The following is a 17,938-nucleotide window of genomic DNA, read 5'->3' on the forward strand; positions in this document are numbered from 1 at the left end:
TCTGTGTTTGCGGCTTTGGGGAAAAACAGGAACCGACGCATTCATTCTAGTCTGGAGGATTCAAAAAAAGATCAAACTCGTACAAGATACTTTTGTATTTCAGTTAAGTTCGTGAATATGTATTCAGGTTGCACCTAACTTGTGAAACTAAGAGGAGGCTCGGAAAATAGTATTCTGGTTAGGTTTATAACTCGTTATGGTATCCACGGACAGTGGTAATCTCTTACCATGATGCGGCCCGTCTGTTCTGTTGCCTCCTGGCTCCTGCGCTATATCATGATAGGGGTGTACAAATGTAGATACTATTCCAGTATTCACTCAAGCTGTCGTTACAAGTGCTCAAGTGAGATGTTGATATCTAGTTGCTTTAAGGTTAACGCCCACATTACCACCTAGCGCTGTCTACCTAGTCGGCTGGTTTTCACTCCTCAATTTTAACGTAGGCTTAGAAAACATTGATATAATTAAAATGTAATAATAAGTGTTGCCGGATTTGTAAAAAAGGACGAATATAGGACTTAGATGGCTTTCCTTCTCTTAATCCGATCCGATCCACATAGGAAGGCGCATTCGATAATGTTGGTCATGCATGATGGCTTTCACTTGCGATATTCTTAGCATTTTGTATGTTTCAGTTAGGCTGACCGGACGCGTATCTTCTCTAGCTTACTAATCAGCTATAAAGCATTATACGCTTCGCCTTTGTATTTAAATCACGGCTACTTTTAATTTGCGATAGTAACCCGGCCAGTAATGTAAATTCCTGGCGCACTTCCACGATGCAGCCGGGCTGGGCAGTGTGCGCTAACCTTTACGCTAGCAATCAGCTAAGCAGCGTGCGCTCGGTGCGCTCCGCCGGAGCATTTGCATGGCGACGGCTTTTCATTACGGACGCTGTACTAACCCGGCCGGCAATCTAGATTCCTGGCGCGGTACAGACGTAAATACCGGTTATGTTTGACTATACCGACTAAATTAATTAATTTTGAAACCTTATAATAAAATCAGAGTGGTTACAATTGTCGGAAAACGCCAATAGATACGAACAAACTTCATAAATGTTAACATTGTTAACGGTTTATTTAATTTTGGTCCCAAAAAGAGGCATTCTGTTTTCCCGCCGAGAGAGAGGTGCTTTAAGTGAATGAAAGTCTACCATAAATAATTTGATAACCGAAATAAAATCGTGCTTACAACTTCAAACAATCAAGTAGATTTATACCGAGAGCGATTCTCGATGTAGACTCAATTCTCGCCCTATATATTTCTATTACCGGCTCGGCAACCACTCAGATATTATTCCTTTCAAAATACCAACTTATACGACAAAGAAAAATAATAGCTTTCTACTAAATTCCGCGCTTATCAAAACTCGACCTTCCGTCCTCGGGCACTTACGATCTTTTTAGTCACAGTTGTCTTAGGAATTGCAACTGGAGGATTTAGGAAACGTCATAAGCGACAGGTATTTAAAGGTGGGTGTAGACCTGAGGAGGTATCTCAGGTGGCTTATCCGCTTGTCAAACCCAACGTCCATTATAAATCTGAGGAATCATTCATCTCGCGAGTGACGGCGGCGCGCCAGTGGAGACGCACCCTAATTTAGTGCCGAACGTGTTTGAATATGTCTATGGATGCCGATATAATTATGAAGCGTATAGAGTTATTACTATTTAGTACGTTGCTTCTGGAAAGATGTATGAAAATTTTGGCATAATATAGGAAGATTTTTTTCGATTGGGATATGTACATTATAGGCCGAAGTTATTTTTCATCAACCCTCCCCATCCCTCCCCGCTCTGCGTCACCCTCTTCCCCCTTAAATAGCCGAAAATGTGGTTTTTCGCGATTTCTGACAAAACCGTTGAAGATACAGAAAAAACGTGTATGAATAAAGTAATCCTTAATAAATTTACTACAAATCATTCATTGACACTTTGGTTCTAGCACATTATAGTTTTCGCGTGATCCATCACGAAAGTTGGTCCTTTGCTGCCATTTTCTTTAGTGAATGTTAAGTTTTCTCCCAAATTGCTTACGTACATATTTCAATTTAAAAAAACCTTCCATTAATTATGCCGTAATTTTAGCTAATATCCCCCTACTAATTAGCAAACGATTATGTTAGTAATGTCTGTCTATCTGTCTACTGTATTGTTCCCTTAGTAAGACGCAACTCAACACGATAGTGGCCTTGCTATATACTACGGCTCTCGACTGTTTCGTTTCCTCTCTGATTTTCATAGCTAGAGAATAGGGTCTACCTCGACTTCTCTATACAAACTTTGCCTTCATATTTAACATTGTTAGCCATGATGGCTGCGTCCCTCTGTTTGACCAGTAAGTACTATGCCAGCGAGTCTAGCCGAACTTGTACTACAGAATCTACAGATGAATGTAACGTAACACGTAGCTAATCTCGCTAGAATATGCAACGGCATGCTCTCGTATCAACATGATGCAGATTTTGTTACCCGTAAGGTTGGATCTCATTTTGATACCGACGACTTGATACAGCTATGATAAATAACCCAGACTATCAGTTCATTACACATTATAAAAACTAAAAAGCAAAAAATAATAAACCTTTGAATTCAGATTTCTTATCGGATTGCAATAATCTAAACATCCAAATTATAAACAAATCAATTACTTTTGTAGTCGGTACCAGACCTGTTCATTGCCTTGCTATTCCTGTTTGCACCACCCAACCATACGCAGGCTGGCACCGACTCCAAAAATAATTGATTTGTTTATAATTTGGATGTTTAGATTATTGCAATCCGATAAGAAATCTGAATTCAAAGGTTTATTATTTTTTGCTTTTTAGTTTCTCCGTGTTTTGTAACGCGCTTATTTTTGAAGGCGGTTTTATTTTTTGTTAAAAAGTTTATTTATTTGTTGATTTTTAGTGGTTCCTATTGATATTCTATGTATCAGTCCGAATATATGTACAGTAGTGAAAGAATTATCCTTTAACTCCTAACCATTGAGGAGTTGACCTTCCATCATCAGCTCAGCCACATAAAGTTATCACCATCAGGCGTAAATACTGGTGTACCTTTGAAAAATACACTAAAAACATTACATGTGCCTATAACATTTGAGGAGTTCCCTCGATTTCTCCAAGATCCCATCATCAGACCCCGACTTGGTGCCAATGGGACCATCTCGGGGTTATACCTGATTGAATGAAAAAAAAATTTTGAAAATCGGTGCATGATTCTCGGAGATATCGAATAACATACATACAAAAAAAAAAAAAACATTCAGTCGAATTGAGAACCTCCTCCTTTTTTGAAGTCGGTTAAAAAATAAGGTTTATAGCCTACGAGTATTAAAGGATTATATTATATATGGACATTTCTTAACCAGATTTTTATTTTATTTTTAACCTTACATAAAAGTAAATTTTTTGAGAAACTTTTTACACTTGACTGTACTTATGTATTCATGAGGATAAAGTTGGGCACTAACACTGAAGCTACACGGCTCTCGTGGTAGATACTAGGATAAAGTTGGGCACTAACACTGAAGCTACACGGCTCTCGTGGTAGATACTAGGATAAAGTTGGGCACTAACACTGAAGCTACACGGCTCTCGTGGTAGATACTAGGATAAAGTTGGGCACTAACACTGAAGCTACACGGCTCTCGTGGTAGATACTAGGATAAAGTTGGGCACTAACACTGAAGCTACACGGCTCTCGTGGTAGATACTAGGATAAAGTTGGGCACTAACACTGAAGCAACACGGCTCTCGTGGTAGATACTAGGATAAAGTTGGGCACTAACACTGAAGCAACACGGCTCTCGTGGTAGATACTAGGATAAAGTTGGGCACTAACACTGAAGCTACACGGCTCTCGTGGTAGATACTAGGATAAAGTTGGGCACTAACACTGAAGCAACACGGCTCTCGTGGTAGATACTAGGATAAAGTTGGGCACTAACACTGAAGCTACACGGCTCTCGTGGTAGATACTGGGATAAATTTGGGCACTAACACTGAAGCAACACGGCTCTCGTGGTAGATACTAGGATAAAGTTGGGCACTAACACTGAAGCTACACGGCTCTCGTGGTAGATACTAGGATAAAGTTGGGCACTAACACTGAAGCTACACGGCTCTCGTGGTAGATACTTGTTGCAAATTGCAACATTAGTAACAGGGCATGACCCTGATATAGAATTAACAAAAAATAAAACCGCCTTAAAAAAAAAGCGTGTTACAAAACACGGAGAAACTAAAAAGCCAAAAATAATAAACCTTCGAATTCAGATTTCTTATCGGATTGCAATAATCTAAACATCCAAATTATAAACAAATCAATTATTTTTGTAGTCGGTACCAGACCTGTTCGTCGCCTTGCTATTTCCTGTTTGCCCTACCCAACCATACGCAGGCTGGTCCCGACTCCAAAAATAATTGATTTGTTTATAATTTGGATGTTTAGATTATTGCAATTTGATAAGAAATCTGAATTCGAAGGTTTATTATTTTTGGCTTTTTAGTTTCTCCGTGTTTTGTAACACGCTTTTTTTTTGAAGGCGGTTTTATTTTTTGTTAAAAAGTTAATTTATTTGTTGATTTTTAGTGGTTCCTAGTGATATTATGTGTATCAGTCCGAATATATGTACAGTAGTGAAAGAATTGTCCTTTAACTCCTAACCATTAAGGAGTTGACCTTCCATCATCAGCTCAGCCACATAAAATTATTACCATCGGGCGCAAATACTGGTGCACCTTTGAAAAATAGACAAAAAACATTACATGTGCCTATAACATTTGAAGAGTTCCCTCGATTTCTCCAAGATCCCATCATCAGACCACGACTTGGTACCAATGGGACCATCTCGGGGTTATACCCGTTCGATCAAAAAAAAAAATTTTTGAAAATCAGTCTACGATTCTCGGAGATATCGAGTAACATACATACAAAAAAAAAAAAAAAACATTCAGTCGAATTGAGAACCTCCTCCTTTTTTGAAGTCGGTTAAAAATAATAAATTAACTATCCTTATATTTATAATCCTCATCCTCAATATATGTTTTACCCGTTTCAATATCAAATTTGGTGTCGCTTAACTTCAAACTTGGGTAAATCCATTCTGTTTTAAGGTCAATTATATAAAAAAAAATATTGATCTGAAAGATCCAACTTTATAGCAGAATGGATTTACCCACCCAACTTTGAAGTTAAGCGACACATTTAACCCATTCAGTGCTAATTACGAACCTAAGGGCCAGTTGCATCAACCACATTTGACAGACACATCATCGTCACGCAGCAGACGTCTATAGAACTTCCCATACAATAACATTTAACGAACGCCTTAAACGACGCATACTCGCTACATACTGGTTACTTGGTTAGGCACTTCTTGTGACGTTTGTAATTTGTTTCTACTCTGATATTCATAGGTTAGTTGTACTATCAGTATTCAGAATGTCAGTCACTTTTGGTGCGTCGTTTCATCCGCTACTATTGTACACAACACAATACGCGCCCGTGTCTTCGCAGATAGTGCGTGTGTGATTTGCGTACGGCCCCAGCGGCGCCGCCGCAGCGCCGCCGCAGCGCCGCCGCAGCGCCGCCGCAGCCGCACCTGGTGGTCGTTACGGCGCGATGTGTCCGAAGAATGGCGAGGGCGGTCGTTATCGTGATTAACGGCCAGTTTTGTACGGTAACTCGCGTTCGTGGCCGCTCTCGCATATTTTACACAAAAACGTTGTCATTTCATGGGGAAATATTGGAGAAAAATAGCCGATAGGAGAGATATATATTCCGAACTAAGCTTTGTCAGCGATTTCACCCTCAAATATATATTGCCGAGAAAAAAAAATTAAGAGCGCTTTCACGAGCGCAACACTGAAATCGCGAGAGAGCGTTTAATTATACCGCGTGAGATATCAAATGAACGGGCTTAGTGCTAAAATACTGAAAACATAATTAATTTTGTGAGTTACTTCTCAAAAATGCAGTCTCAAAAGTAAGGATATTACTTATTTGAAATTGTTAGACGACGAAAAGTGTAGCACGTCACTGACTGTAACTATCAATACATTATTTTGTTTTTTTTTCTTGAAAGTAACTTTGACACCTTCGGGATTTCTCTTCAATAAATGTGAGTGGTTTTATTACATAATTGGTATTTGATTATCTCCTCCCGCTCCCGGCGCCGCTCGCTCCAGCTAGGGCGGCGTCGGCGGCGGCGGCGGCGTCGGCGGCGGCGGCGGTTGATCCGTTTGATTAGGAGCGGCTTTAAGGAGGCTCGTCTTTGAGGCTCGTCCAATTTATAAGTTAGCTATGTAAACGATGGCCTTTGGGCTTTTTTCATATTACACGGTGGCAGATAGTCATACGATCTACCTGATGGTAAGTCATGCTCAGATATAAGAAGGAAGGATATCGGCGGACACGCCGCGCCGGGCCATTTGTATTGAGTACGCCTGTCGCAAGTTCTGAACCCACACATGCTTGTACATGTAAATAGATAGATGCTCCTATTGAACTATTGCGCAATACACGCTCATAATTTCCATGTCAATGCCAATACAGTCGAGTTCATATTAAATATGTGTACTTACATTTCTTCACCTGAACTCGTTGCAATAAGGTGAAAAAATGTATACATATTTATGAGCTCGAGTGTACATATGACCAGTGAGTGGTGCCATCACGCAGACGCACGCACACGACAACTGTATGCTCATTGAGCTAACATGTGCGACACGTGCACGTCCGCCGGCGGCGCGGCGCGTCCGCTCTCTAGTTTAATAATTATGCTCGTAATGTCGCCTGAAGCTCCAGCTCCAGACATGACCAGCGCACTATGTTGTACCCCAACTCATAAAACACTTGTAAAACTGATATAAAATAGTAAACCTTAACATTAGTCCACTCTAAGGTTGTCTGTCGCCCGCGTCCTGAAACAATCATCACCGGCGCTCGCTGTCATCTCGCAGTCGGCCCCTTTGATGTTCAGATGTCGTGTCTATAAAATGAGCGTTATCGCTATTTATAGACCACATATGTTGTAGACAGCGCATTAAATGCTAGTACGAGTGTTAGGTTACAGGTTCTTACATTTTAAGTACAGTCAGCCAAAAAAGTGGTTTACCACTTTTCGCCCTTTTGTGTTTCAAAAGTAGAATCCAGAAGTGGTAAACCACTTTCTTGGCTGACCGTACATATCATGTTATCAACATGTAGGTATGTTGAAATTATTTCAAAACCACTACTTTTCAGGCTATTGCTCCTATAGGTAGATTGTTCCTGGGCTCACAATACTTACTCGTAAATCTGATCTAAAGCCGTGACGATCGAGATTCACTATTAACTATACTCCTTCGGTCCTTCTTGAGCCTTGCTTTTACCTACTTATAAATTCAAATTTTATTTTTAACCCCCGGCGCAAAAACGACGGGATGTTATAAGTTTGACGTGTCTGTCTCTCTGTGTGTGTGTCTGTCTGAGGGGATCCTAGCTCCCGAACGGATGAATCGATTTAGATTTAGTTTTTTTTTTTGTTTGAAAGCTGAATTAGTCGGGAGTGTTCTTAGCCATGTTTCATAAAAATTGGTCTACCATGTCAGGGTATTTTTTCAAAATTTTTATTTTTTGGTCAGGTTATTCTAATAAGACTCAGATCATATAAATTTGAAGGAGTAGAAGATCCCCCCTGATGTCAGTCGCTTAACCTAAAATGACTGCAAAAATTAGGTTTCCTAATATGTACAATCTAATGGTAGAAGTGATCTATGATTTAAGAAGTCGAGATAAGACAACAAGGTGACCTAAGATTGAAACTATGTGCCAATGTTATTTCAATACGAGTCTTGTAGCTCTCGCAGTAGAGTAGCTATTTGCACGAGCGCTACAGAAACTCAAATATAAATGAATTTTTATGATTGTATTTTATTCGACGGTCAACACGGTGTATGAGTGTACAAGTTACGAGTCGAAGTTGTGTATTCTGGAATGTTTGAACAAGTGTTTGCTGTTTTGGTTGAGCACCGTATTGACATACGTGCGTAATCAAAATGGATTCAATTCAATTCAGAAAAATATAGTTGTTGCTGTTGACACGTGAACATAATAAAAAACCAGTTTGCCCAGACCAGAAATATCAGTTTGTAAAGCCTTGACCAGAAATGTATGACTATTCACTCAATTTGTTTAATTATTTGTCTATTTTACAATACAGCTTACAATAGAGCTTTTTGTAACCGTGGATTCGAGGTAACGGCTGGCTGCTGTCAGAAATTGATTCTCAGAGCTGTAAACATTGTCGAGTTGGCTATTAAAATACAATTCAAGAGAGTCATTGCTTGATGTAAAGGAGAGAAAGAGAGCCTGCGAGGCGAGATCCGGTCGATGGGACTGCAAAAAATCCGTGATTGCGAGCGCGTGATTGCTTTCTATTGTCAGGAGGACGCTGTTACTCTGATATATGGGGTGGCAGTTAAGTTTAGTATGAAGAAAATAGTTGTTATGCAAGTCCTCAACATGGCGCGCATATAGATTTAGATTTTAGATTTCTTTATTTCATGATAAAAATTACACTATAAATTTGTTACATGCCAAAGTTATGTTTATCTTCTCATCATGATCGTCAAAAATTACATTATGAATTGAAAATAATAAAATGAATAGTTTCTCCCAATAAGGATCGTCATTTACAAAGAGAAATACACAAAGCACAATAAAATTAACAAATGAAATAAAATCAGAAATGAAATACACAAAGCACAATAAAATTAACAAATGAAATAAAATCCGAAGTCAGTGTAATCAAATGCATGCTATCACAAATTCAATTCCATGTACTCATTTACAGAGTACAGAGGGTTATCTAACAAAAGGTTTCTCAATTTGCGCTTAAATGCTTCGTCACATGGCTCATTCCTAAGATCGGCAGGTAAGTGTTCGAAGTAAGTAGGGCCGATGACACGCGGGTTCTTTTTTGAAAGTGCCATGCGACGGGGGACTGTTCTCAGACGGCCTGTAGCTCGAAGCTGTTTGCCCGGACAGGCAACGCGAGCAAATTGAGATATATTTTGCCTAACAAATAACAGTATATCAAACATATATTGTGAGTAGTGCGTCATTATACGTTGAGAAATAAAGAGCTCTCTGCATGGGTGCCTGTCTCTTACACCAGCAAGTATACGTATTGCGCGTTTCTGCATTATAAGTACTCTTATTGTATCTGATGAGTTTCCCCAGAGCAGTGATCCGTATGCCATGATAGAGTGGAAATGCGCAAAGTACTATTTCTGGTCATCACCACTGGAGGCGCTGTTCGCTTTCTCCGTACGATTGATATTATTTCACGAGACGTTTGAGATATCGAGAATCGTATTCTTATTCTTCGGCTTAAAGGCCGATTCTAACTTACGCTGGTATTAGTAGGATATCTAAACAATGTTACTCGGATATGTTGCATTTTGCTCGTGCTTGCCAGCAGCTGTATCGGAGCGGCGAGACACATGGTGACCGAATGATATCGTTCTGATGTCGGCGTACGTTGACAGACCGACTGAGTCGTGGACGCTGGACGCCGATGGAAACGCAGTCTGTCTCTGTCGCGCCAATACAGAAGTGAAGGCCGAAAGTGATAGCTCGATAACGATACTAAATAGTAGTAGTAACTAGTAGATCGTAAGCGTTTATGCATGTAGTTAGGTAGGTACCCAGCTGCCTTGGCGTGCGTGCGAGACCTCGACCGCCGACCTAATGAGACAAATTGGAGGCACTCTCGGCTCGGTGCGTGACGACACCGCACTAACGTGTACGGCTTCCAGGCCTTCACTCGGTTTCGGCTACATATTGTATATAGAGCGTTAGCTATACCACTAGACTGATATATAGCAATAGCCCAAAGCTGCCAGACTTTCCTCATTTTCTTAGTCAAATGTACAGTGAGCTACAAAATTGCGTGAAGAAATTAAGAATGAATTCGTAGATAAATCCGCCATGCACTTTTGCAGCGCACTGTACTTATTTGTTGACGTCTAGTAGTAAGTTATGCCTACTATTTACTATCAATGGCCCGTTTCTCGAAGGTACAATTTACAAAGAGACTTCCGCTTGTAACTTGTAACTTTCAGTTTTGAGAAATGGGCCCCAAATGCAGATGTAGGTATCGGTACATTTTACTCGCACTAGTAGAGGTGTGCGAGTACAGTACGAGTGTGATGTATAGGCAGTAAGTAACGTACAGTCAACCAATCGGAACCTTAGGCCACTGTACAATTATGTCATAGTGACGTTTTGAAATAGAAATAGAAATATTTATTGCAAGAACATAGTTTTGTTACAGTCAGTGTGGTGTTACATTTAAGGAGGTCCTTATGTTCTACCCTATGATAGGCATGCAATATAAATCTAACATGCAAAAACAGTTCTATTAAAAACCTAAATAATTTAAAAGCATATCACAATGATAAAGTCTATAGTAAGGGAATTTTGAAATATAATACGATTTTAGAATTATTGAATTAATTTAGCAGTCAACAAATAATTTAAATTTATTTTTACATTAATGGAAATAACGAAGATTGAAAAAAAAAAAAAAAGGAACAATAATAGTAAAATTACACATGTCAAAATTAAGCAAAAATAATCAATGAGCATTACGGGTTTTCATCAGACATAAATTCTTGGATTGAGTAGTAACAGCGCCCCAGCAACCACTTTCTGAGGGCATTTTTAAACAATCTCAGATCTATTTCTAGTATGCTTTTTGGTAATTTGTTATAAATTTGGATGACCATTGAATATACATTATTTTTGAAAACATTTTTTCTTGCTCTAGGCAAGAATATTTCGTTTCTGTGTCTGGTCGATCGAGGAAAAAAGGTACTATGTGCGTCAAAATATTCAGGGTGCTCTCTCACAAATAAGGATGCCTGTAATATATACATGCATGGCAACGGAAGAATTTTTGTTGCTTGAAATAATGGACATTGCAGGCAGCTCGTACGCATTTTTTCTGAGCCAGGAATGCTTTATGAACATCTACAGAGTTGCCCCAGATCAATAGTCCATAGTTCAATATAGATGACACATGTCCATGGTAGGCTGTTAAGGCTACAGCTTTGGAAGAAATGCTGCTAAGTCGTCTTAGAGCAAAGACGAATTTGTCTAGCCTGTCACATACATGAGCAACATGAATTTTCCAGTCACAAAATTTGTCTATATATATCCCCAAAAACTTAGTGTGTTCTACTTCTTCAACAGTGTCATTTTCATATTGAATATCTAAATCGATGTCTGTGCCTCTGTATGTTCTAAATTGCATTAAACATGTCTTATTAATATTTATTTTTAAATTATTAATATTGAGCCAACGAATTACATTATTTAGCGAGTTTTTTATATCATTATTAAAATTATTAAGATTGTCAGATTTTATTATCAATGTAGTGTCATCTGCAAACATTATGCAATTATGTTGTATTTGGGTGGGCAAATCATTGATATATATAAGGAATAATAATGGGCCAAGTATGCTCCCCTGTGGCACTCCGCATCGATTAAGTTTATATTGCGATCTAACGGACACTAGCTCATTGTTAATGATTTGTTGTATTTCTGTACATTGTTCCCTTTCAGAAAGGTAACTTTGTATCCAATTCAGAGCGTTACCTCTTACTCCAGACCTTTCCAACTTGTTCAGTAGTATCGAATGGGTTACAAAATCGAACGCTTTGCTAAGATCTAAAAAGACCGCAGCTACAGGAGTATCGCTGTTGATTGATTCCGTTACCAGTTTCACCAAATTAAAGCAAGCCAGCGTAGTCGAACTTCCCTTACGGAAGCCATACTGTTCTTTACTTAATATTGAGTATGAGGTGAGAAAGTTCAACAGTCGTTCGTGCATGGCTTTTTCTAGGACTTTAGATATTACCGGAATAATAGTAATAGGCCTATAGTTATCCATTATGTCTTTGTCATTCTTTTTGTGTATGGGCTTGACTATTGAGCGTTTGAGATTGACGGGAAATGTACCTTGTACGAAGGATAAATTTACTATGTGTGTGAGGGGAAGGGCGATTTCTTCTGCACAACACTTTAGTATTTTGGTTGCTATATTGTCTACTCCTACTGCATTGCTATTGTTTAAGGACATTATAATTTTGTATATATCTTGTTTCTCGTAAGGTTTAAGAAATATGGTTTTAGCGTTTACAGGATTGTTTAAATATGATTGGTTCTCTGATCCCCTGTTTGTTGTATATAGGTTTGTAATATTAATGAAAAAGTTGTTGAACAATTCTGCTATGTCTAGGGGGTCTGTGTACTTTATTTGATCGTCCTTGATACAGTTAATGGAATGTGGATCTTTGTACGAGGGGCCATTTATTATTTGCCAAGTTGCTTTCGATTTCGATTTAGCGTGGTTAATCAATCTACTATTGTGAAATTGGTGTGCTTTACGTATACAGTTCCTGAGCAGTTTTGTGTATTTACAGTATGCACGCTTATTTAGGTGTTTGTTTCCAGGATTTTGCAGGTATTTTAGGTACAGTTTCCTCTTAGTAAAGCACGAACGTCGCAAACCACGGGTTAACCATCTATTCGTGTTATGTGTGTTATGAATTTTTCGTCTAACTAGCGGAAAGCACAAATCATTAAACAGGCCTAATAGTTCATGGAGGTTTTGGAAGGCTGCATCCGTCTCAGTTTCATTTAAAACTTGAGCAAACGATAAAGACGACATACAGCTTTTAAATTTATTTATATTTTCAGAGCTATAATCTCTTCTAGTTGTATAGTAGAATTTGCGCTGGACTGTGTTGACTAGTTTTATTGTTAGTAATTGAGCAGTCTCATGGTCAGAGAGGGCTAGTGGAAGCACGTTTGCTGTGGCCTTTTTTGCATTACTAGCTATGTGATCAATACACGACTTACCTCTAGTTGGGACTCTAATATGCATTTGAATACTAAAATTGTTTAGCAGGGTTATTAACTCTAAGATATTTTTGTTCTTTTTCAAAGTATTGAAATTCCAATCGCCGCTTATTATAATCTTATGTTATAAATCAGATTGTAAGAATCTCTTACTGATTGTCATTTTGACATGGTTGTACCTCTAGAGTGGCCTAGGGTTCCATTCCAATTAGTTGAATGTACCCCTACACACACAGTAGTGAATGTGTTAGAGTTAAACTGATACTTTGTTACAGATTATTTGACAGCCCAAACGAAAGCCGACTTATTTCATAACGATGTTTGCTTCATAGCCGTTTGCTAGTAAACATAACAATGGTTAGTCGAAAACAAATCGAAACTTTACCCGTATCTGTGGCACTTACTTAATACAGAAGGAAGTAAAGTAAATCGAGCCACCAATAACACTGCGATGTCGGCGATATTGACCCGATAGTCAAAGCGACCAGGATCTAACCACAATAAGTGTGTGGGAGGGCCATTCGAATGCACAGTGATATCGCACCCTTAGAATTGTAGTGACCTAATCCAAAAAAGCATTTTTTTGGGAATCGTTAAATAAAGATTGCCGGGTTCATAAACTCCATAGAAAAGGACAGATTACTGAGGTTTAATCGAGCTACAGCCACTAATAGTAAATTAAAATGAAAGAGGACTTATTACTTTACAAGGTTTTACCTACAAACAATAAAAAATATTGTATTTACTATTTTTTTCATTTATTTTTTCAATCAGCATCAATTTTAGGTCTATATTCGATGGAAGTTTATTTTATTTTAAAAGACCTATTTCTACTTAGGTCTTTATATTTCTAAACAATAACTCATGCATATCGTTACATTTCAAGTTAAGTCTGTATAATAATGACATTACAATTGATTCAAAGGGACACTTTCCATTTCATAAAGCCAGTATAACAATAGCTGGCCCCGTAGCCGAATGGCATTTCTCCGACGCCAAACGAAAGCGATACGCCGCTGGCTCTGTCGCGCCAATACGCAAGCGCGATAGAGATAGATATCTACTAGCGCTTCGTTTCGTGAGCGTTTCGTGAGCGATTGTGCCACTCGGCTAGCCACCCTGGACATGATTTATTATTAAACAAAAAGATGGCTTGAACAATCGTAACAAACAAATGAAATATGCTTCTAAAATTTGTAAAAAGAAAGTAAAAAGAATAGATATTCTGTAGATAATACCACAATAATACTGTACTTTATACAATTAACGAGTAATTATTTATTAGCAATTAAATACAGTTTATAGCACAAAGAGAGATAATAGAATCGTGTTAGTTGTCACCCGTCTTGCCCTCCCCAATTCATTGCATATACCATTGGGCCTCAAACATCGTGACAGATGATTTAACAGCGGTTAGCGTTAACAGGAAAAAAAAAAACAGAATTTTCACAAATCCTGTTGTTACTGGGCTGAGGGCTCATTCTTCTCAGAATCAGCCAGCAACACTCTTTGTCCCATCATTAAGAAAGATATCCCAAAATGTCCGTTTTAGTAAGATGGTTGTGTAAGTTGAACGCGCGTTAGTCCTTGACGATGCCAACAAGCGACCATGGCAATGCAACAACGCCCTCCCACGAGTTTCTCCTCACAACGATTTGAATGACTGACATTTTCCGGGACCTTACTTCCTTCTGTATTAAGTGACACGATCGAATAATGTATTCAGAAACGTCAAACACTTATGGTAGTCTCCCTTAGACTTAGACAGCAATTATGCCTCCTTATACAAGTACTGTTCATGTACTGCACAAGTGAGAGTGAAATATATTTGAGTCGTCGGCAACCCGAACCCTCCTTGGAACTTGTACACTCCTTTTTGCTGTGTACTTAACACAGCAAAAGGGAATGTACAAGTTTCTAATGGGGTGGCAACGCGCATGTGACACTGTTTGAGTTGCAGGCGTCCATAGGTTACGGTGACCGCTTTACATCAGGCGGGCCGTATACTTGTTTGCCACCGACGTAGTATAAAAAAATAATGTGTTGTCATCGGTTAGATGTCATTCCGCCACCGGCGCTCGTCCGAGCGGGCCGGGCAACCATGCGCGGGCAATATTGGGAAAGTTTCCCTTGTCAAAGGACTCTCTCACTTTCTCAAATACTGAGGAAAAACGCTTTATATGGACATTATATAATAGTGGTTTTGGTAAAAGTGGTAAAACTATTTACACCACGAAAAGTTTTGCTCCAAGCAGAAATCAAGTATCAGTTTCTGCGAATATGAGGAGACAATAAAACGTGATTTGGCATTTGCGGGTCTTCTCTACATTAAATGTATATTCTGCGAATTGGGAAATGATTTGAAAGAAAGAAAGAAAGAAAGAAAGAAACGTTTATTTGGTGTATAAAAATAAAAATAAATGAAAACTTAACCTATTACATCTTAATTTAATAACACTTTATACACCAAAATGGTTGCCACTCAGCATTTGCCGATGACTAACTAAGTTAGCCATGGCGCTGGTTTTCAGGGCAACCAAATTTGACTAACAAGCATAATCTATGTTGGGATATATGGTTAGAATTGGTTAGGGATCTGATCTGTCGAAGGTGATACTCTATCGTGTATAATTAATATGACTTTTACTAGTTGAAATAGTACACTAATACAATTGAATGAAGATTCAAACCATTGTAAAAACCGTACTACTAATTTATTACTAATCTTCTTTGAACTTTTGTCAAGCTACAATTTGTATTTAATAATTCAATATTATTCAGTTTCAAATATGTAAAGCGGTTTATTCCAAACGAGTAGTAATAAGTTTAGTGCCGTCACTGAGGCGGGCTTCGAACCCGCTCCCTTTTCTACTTCAGTCAAGCAATTTTTCGTTAATTTCGTGAAAATGCGACCTTTATAAAGTCTCTCATTTTGTTCTGTGATGAGATCTGATGAGATTAATCCGAGTATAACTACACGTGGGAGTAATCGCTATACTCCCTTTCAGTTTGCCAGGTGCTGAACGAGAGGGATAGCAACACGAGTACCTTATTCGCGAGCTCTAAGATTTATGAGACTCATATTTTAACGAACGGGCCCTATTCAACTGGGGTTTTTTCACAATTTGAATCACGTCAGTCCCATTACTCGAGATTGTTATTTTATTGAATGGTAATCGTTACGTTTTATATCTTTAATGTACCTATACTTGTTACTGAATATGGATAGTAAGTAATATTATGTGCAACACCCGCATTAGAGTGCCTCGCTACGCTACGCTACGCTACGCTACGCTACGGACTACGGCGTAGCACACGTAGCACGGTATTAAATTAACTATGTTTGTATAAATCATTGCGAAATTCTCCAATAAAAGGTACCGCAGTTGCTTACAGGGTATAATTGTGTACAGATGTAATGCGAAAAGATTCGCCTTCGTATCGTTACGGAAACGTACGAACGTGTCATGCTGTTTCAGTCAGTGTCAGTACAAGATGTACTGACATTCATCGAACTAGCGTGACAAATACGAACGTTTCCGGAAAAATACGAAGGAATCCCTTTTCTCAATACATCAGTAGTTTCTTTATACAAGCTACTCGTTAGAGCGTCCACAAGGTAAGCGAAAGTGTGAGGACTGCAGCAATATGCAGTAATGCAGTTGGAAGAGTTGTGAATGAACTTGTGAGTGAGTTCGAGACGGCAAGATTACGCTTACTCTGGAACAGTCCCCTTAATTATTTAAAACGACCCACGATCTACATCTATTTAAATATTTAAAGTCTGAACAGACATATATGACTACGCGCCATGTAGTGGAATTTCGTTACAACTATTTTCTTCACACTATAGCTATACTGAACTGTCACCACTCACCACGTACATGAGTATAACAGCGCCCTCTTGACACTAGTCATATATATATTTCTGGTCAGACTTTATTTATCTTCTTAAATACTGTTTGACAACAGTTTAAATAAAATCAAGAGCCATATCACGGACTACATTGATGCGAGGTCGAACAGTCTCGCGAGACGTACGCGCAAGAATATGGCTGTGAAGGTCACAAAGGTATAAAGCTATATGTCTTCGAGCTTCGAAGGCTCTCGGGCCTGAAACGCTAGCTTTTTCAACTACAGAATGATGCTGTGGGCTAGTTCTAACATTACATTTTAGAGCGATTTTAGACGGAACGGGATGAATTATATATTCAATAATCACGATATAATCCCTTCTCATAGTTTCATTGCATAAGTAACTAACAGAATGATGCTGTGGGCTAGTTCTAACATTACATTTTAGAGCGATTTTAGACGGAACGGGATGAATTATATATTCAATAATCACGATATAATCCCTTCTCATAGTTTCATTGCATAAGTAACTAACAGAATGATGCTGTGGGCTAGTTCTAACATTACATTTTAGAGCGATTTTAGACGGAACGGGATGGATTATATATTCAATAATCACGATATAACCCCTTCTCATAGTTTCATTGCACAAGTAACTAACAGAATGATGCTGTGGGCTAGTTCTAACATTACATTTTAGAGCGATTTTAGACGGAACGGGATGGATTATATATTCAATAATCACGATATAACCCCTTCTCATAGTTTCATTGCATAAGTAATTAAACTATCGCGCTAATTGAAGATAATTATTATAATTTTATTAAGCATACTAGCTTTTGCCCGCAGCTTTGCTCGCATTAGAAATAGACAAAAAGTAGTCTATGTCACTTTTCATCCCTTCAACTATCTCCACTTAAAAAAACATGTCAATTGGTCGCTCCGTTTTGCCGTGAAAGATGGACAAACAAACAGACACACAAACTTTCCCATTTATAATATTAGTATCCTGGATAAACCGGGTCACTCATCGGGGTTTTTAATATGTCAGTGTTTCACGGTAGTTCTGTTATTCTCATTTTATAATTGAATACTAATAGAAGACGAGTAAAGATTTTATTTTGTAGGAAGGATGCATGGAAGAGACATACAATAGTACA

The 17,938-nt window shown here is 38.5% G+C and overlaps 1 protein-coding gene across 1 annotated transcript in view; it reads right to left on the reverse strand.

Annotated features, from left to right (window-relative positions):
- The window catches only part of LOC125240765 (FMRFamide receptor-like), a 282,033-nt gene that overhangs the window by 95,782 nt on the left and 168,313 nt on the right, over positions 1-17,938 (reverse strand).

This window comes from Leguminivora glycinivorella, chromosome Z, assembly GCF_023078275.1.
Source record: "Leguminivora glycinivorella isolate SPB_JAAS2020 chromosome Z, LegGlyc_1.1, whole genome shotgun sequence".
In the NCBI taxonomy this organism is placed as follows: Eukaryota; Metazoa; Arthropoda; class Insecta; order Lepidoptera; family Tortricidae; genus Leguminivora; species Leguminivora glycinivorella.